Source organism: Triticum aestivum, chromosome 4B (genome assembly GCF_018294505.1).
Source record: "Triticum aestivum cultivar Chinese Spring chromosome 4B, IWGSC CS RefSeq v2.1, whole genome shotgun sequence".
NCBI lineage: Eukaryota > Viridiplantae > Streptophyta > Magnoliopsida > Poales > Poaceae > Triticum > Triticum aestivum.
The window spans coordinates 185,406,571-185,414,808 of NC_057804.1; the positions used below are offsets into that span (position 1 = coordinate 185,406,571).

The 8,238-nt window shown below is 45.8% G+C and overlaps 1 long non-coding RNA gene across 1 annotated transcript; it reads left to right on the plus strand.

Annotated features, from left to right (window-relative positions):
• Positions 1 to 5,675: 5,675 nt before the first annotated feature.
• On the plus strand, positions 5,676 to 6,139 carry LOC123094704 (uncharacterized). Its single transcript, XR_006445926.1, has 3 exons — positions 5,676 to 5,828; positions 5,915 to 5,979; positions 6,084 to 6,139. It is a non-coding gene; the product is annotated as an uncharacterized lncRNA (long non-coding RNA).
• The last annotated feature ends 2,099 nt before the right edge of the window (positions 6,140 to 8,238 follow it).

The window sequence follows — 8,238 nt, forward strand, 5'->3', positions numbered from 1 at the left end:
GGGAGCCAGCCCCTAGTGGGCTGGTGCGCCCCCCCCCCTTAGGCCCCCCTGCGCCTAGGCTTGGAAACCCTAGGGTGGGGGGCACACCACTTGCCTTGGAGGGCACTCCACCCCCCCTGGCCGCTGCCCCCTTGGGAGATTCCCATCTCCAGGGCCGGCGCCCCCCCAGGGGGCCTATGTAAGGAGGGGGAGGGAGGGCAGCCGCACCCTGAGTCTTGGCGCCTCCCTCCTCCTGCTACACCTCTTCCTCCTCCCGCAGTTGCTTGGCGCAGCCCTGCCAGAGTCCTGCTGCATCCACCACCACGCCGTTGTGCTGCTGGATCTTCATCACCTCTCCTTCCCCCTTGCTGGATCAAGACGGAGGAGACGTCACGCTGACCGTACGTGTGTTGAACGCGGAGGTGTCGTCTGTTCGGCGCTAGGATCTCCGGTGATAGGATCACGACGAGAACGACTACCTCAACCCCGTTCTCTTGAACGCTTCTGCACGCGATCTACAAGGGTATGTAGATGCATCTCTCTCTCTCGTTGCTAGATGAACTCATAGATGGATCTTGGTGAACGTAGGAAAATTTTATTTTATGCAACGTTCCCCAACAGTGGCATCATGAGATAGGTCTATGCGTAGTTCTCTATTGCACGAGTAGAACACAAATCTGTTGTGGGCGTAGATCTTGTCAACTTGCTTGCCACTACTAGTCTTTTCTTGCTTCAGCAGTATTGTGGGATGAAGCAGCCCAGACCGACCTTACACGTACGCTTACGTGAGACAGGTTCCACCGACTGACATGCACTAGTTGCATAAGGTGGCTAGCAGGTGTCTGTCTCTCCTACTTTAGTTGGAGCGGACTTGATGAAAAGGGTCCTTATGAAGGGTAAATAGAAATTGACAAAATCACGTCGTGGTTATTCGTAGGTAAGAAAACGTTCTTGCTAGAACCCAATTGCAGCCACGTAAAAGATGCAACAACAATTAGAGGACATCTAACTTGTTTTTGCAGCAATTGTCATGTGATGTGATATGGCCAGAAGTTGTGATGAATGATGAATGATATATTGTGATGTATGAGATCATGTTCTTGTAATAGGAATCATGACTTGCATGTCGATGAGTATGACAATCGGCAGGAGCCATAGGAGTTGTCTTAATTATTGTATGACCTGTGTGTCAATGATTGAACGCCATGTAATTACTTTACTTTATTGCTAAGCCGTTAGCTATAGTAGTAGAAGTAATAGTTGGCGAGCAACTTCATGGAGGCACAATGATGGAGATCATGATGATGGAGATCATGGTGTCATGCCAGTGACGAAGATGATCATGGAGCCCCGAAGATGGAGATCGAAGGAGCTATATGATATTGGCCATATCATGTCACTACTTTATATAATTGCATGTGATGTTTATTATGTTTTATGCATCTTGTTTACTTAGACGGCGGTAGTAAATAACATGATCCCCTATAATAATTTCAAGAAAGTGTTCCCCCTAACTGTGCACCGTTGCTAAAGTTCGTCATTTCGAAGCACCACGTGATGATCGGGTGTGATAGATCCTTACGTTCACATACAACGGGTGTAAGACAGTTTTACACATGCAAAACACTTAGGGTTAACTTGACGAGCCTAGCATGTACAGACATGGCCTCGGAACACAAGAGATCAAAAGGTCGAACATGAGTCGTATGGAAGATACGATCAACATGGATATGTTCATCGATGATGACTAGTCCATCTCACGTGATGATCGGACATGGCCTAGTCGACTCGGATCGTGTAACACTTAGATGACTAGAGGGATGTCAATCTGAGTGGGAGTTCATTAAATAATTGGATTAGATGAACTTAATTATCATGAACTTAGTCTAAAATCTTTGCAAAATATGTCTTGTAGATCAAATGGCCAACGCTCATGTCAACATGAACTTCAATGCGTTCCTAGAGAAAACCAAGCTGAAAGATGATGGCAGCAACTATTCGGACTGGGTCTGGAACCTAAGGATCATCCTCATAGCAGCCAAGAAAGCATATGTCCTAGAAGGACCGCTAGGTGAAGCACCCATCCCAGAGAACCAAGACTTTATGAATGCTTGGCAGTCATGTGCTGATGATTACTCCCTCGTTCAGTGCGGCATGCTTTACAGCTTAGAACCGGGGCTCCAAAAGCGTTTTGAGCAACACGGAGCATATGAGATGTTCAAGGAGCTAAAAATGGTTTTTCAAGCTCATGCCCGGGTCGAGAGATATGAAGTCTCCGACAAGTTCTATAGTTGTAAGATGGAGGAAAACAGTTCTGTCAGTGAGCACATACTCAAAATGTCTGGGTTGCACAACCGCCTGTCCCAGCTGGAGATCAACCTCCCGGACGAGGCGGTCATTGACAGAATCCTTCAGTCGCTCCCACCGAGCTACAAGAGCTTTGTGATGAAATACAATATGCAGGGGATGGTGAAGACCATTCCTGAAGTATTCTCAATGCTGAAGTCAGCAGAGGTTGAAATCAAGAAAGAACATCAAGTGTTGATGGTCAATAAGACCACTAAGTTCAAGAAGGGCAAGGGTAAGAAGAACTTCAAGAAGGAAGGCAAAGATGTTGCCGCGCCCGGTAAGCCAGTTGCCGAGAAGAAGTCAAAGAATGGACGCAAGCTGAGACTGAGTGCTTTTATTGCAAAGGGAAGGGTCACTGGAAGCGGAACTGCCCCAAATAATTAGCGGACAAGAAGGCTGGCAACACTAAAGGTATATGTGATATACATGTAATTGATGTGTACCTTACCAGTACTCGTAGTAACTCCTGGGTATTTGATACCGGTGCCGTTGCTCACATTTGTAACTCACGGCAGGAGCTGTGGAATAAGCGGAGACTGGCGAAGGACGAGGTGACGATGCGCGTCGGGAATGGTTCCAAGGTCGATGTGTTCGCCGTCGGCACGCTACCTCTGCATTTACCCACGGGATTAGTTATGAACCTCAATAATTGTTATTTAGTGCCAAGTTTGAGCATGAACATTGTATCTGGATCTCGTTTAATACGAGATGGCTACTCATTTAAATCCGAGAATAATGGTTGTTCTATTTATATGAGAGATATGTTTTATGGTCATGCCCCGATGGTCAATGGTTTATTCTTAATGAATCTCGAACGTAATGTTACACATATTCATAGTGTGAATACCAAAAGATGTAAAGTTGATAACGATAGTCCCACATACTTGTGGCACTGCCGCCTTGGTCACATTGGTGTCAAGTGCATGAAGAAGCTCCATGCTGATGGACTTTTAGAGTCTCTCGATTATGAATCATTTGACACATACGAACCATGCCTCATGGGCAAAATGACCAAGACTCCGTTCTCCGGAACAATGGAGCGAGCAACCAACTTATTGGAAATCATACATATTGATGTGTGTGGTCCAATGAGCGTTGAGGCTCACGGAGGATATCGTTATGTTCTCACTCTCACTGATGACTTAAGTAGATATGGGTATGTCTACTTGATGAAACACAAGTCTGAGACCTTTGAAAAGTTCAAGGAATTTCAGAATGAAGTAGAGAATCAACGTGACCGAAAGATAAAATTCTTACGATCGGATCATGGAGGAGAATATTTAAGTCACGAATTTGGTACGCACTTAAGGAAATGTGGAATCGTTTCACAACTCACGCCGCCTGGAACACCTCAGCGTAACGGTGTGTCCGAACGTCGTAATTGCACTCTATTGGATATGGTGCGATCTATGATGTCTCTTACCGATTTACCGCTATCATTTTGGGGATACGCTCTAGAGACAACTACATTCACTTTAAATAGGGCACCGTGTATGGGTCGGCATATTCACCCATGGGTAAGCCCGATGGGTAACCCGATTAGTCACGGGTAGGGCATGGGTACGAGGTCCTGCCCATGGGTCACCCGATGGGTCGCCCGATTAGCTGACATGTGGGCCATTTATATCTAAATAGTAGTAGTAGGCTAGTCTCCCGCAGTCCAGCCCACAGTCCCCGGCCCAGTCCAGTAAGTCAGCACCTAGGTTTTACGAGGCAGAGAAGCCAGTGCTGCCAACCCCGTCCTCCACTCCTCCTCGCGCAGGCGGCGCAGCCAACGCACAAACCTAGCCGCCCCACTCCTCTCGCCCCTCCCAGTCCCATCGGCAAGCCGCCGCCGCCGCCCACTGTCCGACGCCGTCGCAGGCTGCCGGATCCCCGCGGCCGCCATCCTCCTGGGCCATAGGATCCCCGTTGCCTCCATCCTCGCGGGGACGTAGGATCCCCCCTGCAGGCCGCCTCCATCCTTGCTAGATCTACGGCCAAGCACCACCTCCGACTCCATCCCTTGAGCAGCAGGCCCACCGCGCTGGAGCAGCAACACCGCCAGCTCTGCATCGATCCGGTCCAACCGGAGCAGCACCACCGCCATCCTCGTTCTTCCTCCAAGGCATCACCGCACCGGACCAGCACCGAGGCCATCATCAAGCCGGAGCAGCACCGAGGCCATCACCGTGCCCTCCTTCTGTCTCACCAAGGTTTGCAACAGTAGAACAATTCCCAACCTTTTCTATTCACTTTACATCAGTATAATAGATGAGAGATGAGTTCAACTAAGTAATTTTGTGTGGTCTTGTATAGATGAGTTCACCAGTGGATAGTTTCTCGGCGCCAGGAGTGGAAAGCTCAGCTGTGCATGGAACTCAACATGACAAGTCATCCACTCCACAAGGTACAGATGGCATCGAGGCTGAGACGACCCAAGGTACTGGTACCGAACCTGGACAACCTAAAAGGAGGAAACTTACATCTGAAGTATGGAATGAGTTTCATAAAGAATTTATTGGTGGGAGATGGCAAGCTCAATGCATGTATTGTAAAAAAATGGCTTAGTTCAGCAAGCACAGGTGGCACCACACATTTGAACAACCATTTGAAAACTTGTTGTGCCAAGAGTGCTCCTATAGGCCTAAAGCAACAGAAGTTAAGGTTGGTGGCTGCTAGTGGTGGGAAAGTTGAACTTGATAACAATGGGGTTTTTGACCAAGATGTAGCTAGGAAAAATCTTGCCTTAATGATCACCTGTGCTAGGCTACAAGTTTTCTTTGAGATCACTGAACTATTCTCAGGGACTAAATATGTTACCGCAAATTTGTTCTTCCCCAAAATATCTTCTATTCGTCTAGCAATACGAAAATGGTCTACTAGTGAGCATGTTCCTTTGCAAAAGATGTCTGAGGAAATGAAGACGAAGTTTGAGAAGTATTGGAAAGAAGTCCATGGTCTTATGTCTGTGGCAACAGTCCTTGATCCAAGATATAAGCTTCATATGTTGCAAGCTTTGTTTGGCTCTCTCTATGGGTTTGAACATGCAACTACAGAAGTGGAGAAAATTAGAAAGTTAATGGGTGATTTGTTGCTAGAATATCAAGCATCTGATGGTGGTGTGGGTACCTCGGAGTCACATGTAGGTGGGAGTATTTCTACCCAAGGTGGTGCTGCAGTAGATGAAATGGAGAATATATTTAAACAATATATGTCCTCAAAGCCTGTTACGAGTGCTTCTTGTGTGCGTACAGAACTGGACTTATATTTGGAAGAGGAAATTATCCATAGGCCAGAGGGTCTCGACATCATCAATTGGTGGCAGTATGCAGGTATCAAGTATCCTACATTGCGAATAATGGCTCATGATATACTAGCCATTCCTGTAACAACTGTGGCGTCGGAATCTGCCTTCAGTACTAGTGGGAGAATACTAAGTGCACATAGATGTTCACTTGCACCAAACATGACTGAAGCTCTTATGTGTATGCAAGCTTGGTCCCGTGCAGACATGTTAGGTGATAATCTATTTCAATCATGACTCTTCTTTCCATACACAATATTATTTCCTTGCTATATGTTAATATCTAAATCTATGCATCAGGGGATTGCAATTCTACTCTCTTTGCGGACTTTGAAACTGTTCTTAAGGATGACACAGAAATGATGGTAACAGATTCTACTTTTAGCAACTTAGCATACCTTTTAATCTTATAGATTTTAATGCAAATCTTGTTGTTTACTTTGAATGCTTCTATTTTCTTGTGTTTCAGGAGGTTGATGATCAATCCATCCTAACTGAAGCCTGAAACATGATTGTATGATGTTGCTACTGCTGCTTGGTTGCGACGAGAAGGCGGACGACCCGGCGTGCTACACTGCTACCTGTTGTTATTTACATTTATCCATGGCTGCTACACTACTACTTCCTACTGCTAGCTTGTTGGCACACAACTACTCAACCTGAACCTTGTATTTGTGCTGCTGCTGAACTTTGTATTTCTGCTGCTATTTGTGCACCTGAACCTTGTATCTCTGCTCCTGAACATTGTATTTGTGCTTTTGAAGACCTGCACCATGTATTTGTGATGCTATTTGTGCTCTTGAACCTTGTATTTGCCTTCCTGATATTGTGTTTTCTAGCTGTTCTACTATATATTCACATTGATGGTTAGTAACTGAAGCTATTTGTGCATTTTTGTCACTGTGTTAACCAATATTTGTTATATGAATTTTGCCACTACTCTGTTGTACACTGTACAAGAACAATATACAGCATCCCGATGGGTAACCCATCGGGTCGGGTTACCCATCGGGTTCGGGCGTGGGTGTGATCCTTCGCCCATGGGCAGGGTCGTGGGCGACTGGGTAGACCCATTTAGTAATCGGTCATGGGTTTGGTAGACCTCGACCTGGGCAAACCTGACCCGACTGCCAGGTTGAGCACCGCCTAAATCCGTTGAGACAACACCGTATGAATTATGGTTTGGGAAGAAACCTAAGCTGTCGTTTCTAAAAGTTTGGGGATGCGATGCTTATGTCAAGAAACTTCAACCTGAAAAGCTCAAACCCAAATCGGAAAAATGCGTCTTCATAGGATACCCTAAGGAAACCATTGGGTATACCTTCTACCTTAGATCCGAAGGCAAGATATTTGTTGCCAAGAATGGATCCTTTCTGGAAAAAGAGTTTCTCTCGGAAGTAGTAAGTGGGAGGAAAGTAGAACTCGATGAAGTACTACCTCTTGTACCGGAAAGTAGTGCAGCTCAGGAAAATGTTCCTGTGGTGCCTACATCGACTGGAGAGGAAATTAATGATGATGATCAAGGTACTTCGGATCAAGTTGCTACTGAACTTCGTAGGTCCACAAGGACACGTTCCACACCAGAGTGGTATGGCAACCCTGTCCTGGAAATCATGTTGTTAGACAACGGTGAACCTTCGAACTATGAAGAAGCGATGGCGGGCCTAGATTCCAACAAATGGCTAGAAGCCATGCAATCCGAGATAGAATCCATGTATGAAAACAAAGTATGGACTTTGACTGACTTGCCCGATGATCGGCAAGCGATAGAAAACAAATGGATCTTTAAGAAGAAGACGGACGCGGATGGTAATGTCACCATCTATAAAGCTCGACTTGTCGCTAAGGGTTATCGGCAAGTTCAAGGAGTTGACTACGATGAGACTTTCTCTCCCGTAGCAAAGCTTAAGTCTGTCCAAATCATGTTAGCAATTGCCGCATACTATGATTATGAGATATGGCAGATGGATGTCAAAACGGCATTCCTTAACGGTTATCTTAAGGAAGAGCTGTATATGATGCAGCCGGAAGGTTTTGTCGATCCTAAGAATGCTAACAAAGTATGCAAGCTCCAGCGATCCATTTATGGGATGGTGCAAGCATCTCGGAGTTGGAACATTCACTTTGATGAGATGATCAAAGCGTTTGGGTTTATGCAGACTTATGGAGAAGCCTGCGTTTACAAGAAAGTGAGTGGGAGCTCTGTAGCATTTCTCATATTATATGTAGATGACATACTTTTGATGGGAAATGATATAGAATTCTTGGACAGCATTAAGGCCTACTTGAATAAGTGTTTTTCAATGAAGGACCTTGGAGAAGCTGCTTACATATTAGGCATCAAGATCTATAGGGATAGATCGAGACGCCTCATAGGTCTTTCACAAAGCACATACCTTGATAAGATTTTGAAGAAGTTCAAAATGGATCAGTCCAAGAAAGGGTTCTTGCCTGTATTGCAAGGTGTGAGATTGAGCTCGGCTCAATGCCCGACCACGGCAGAAGATAAAGAAGAGATGAGTGTCATCCCCTATGCCTCAGCCATAGGATCTATTATGTATGCCATGCTGTGTACCAGACCAGATGTAAACCTTGCCGTAAGTTTGGTAAGTAGGTACCAAAGT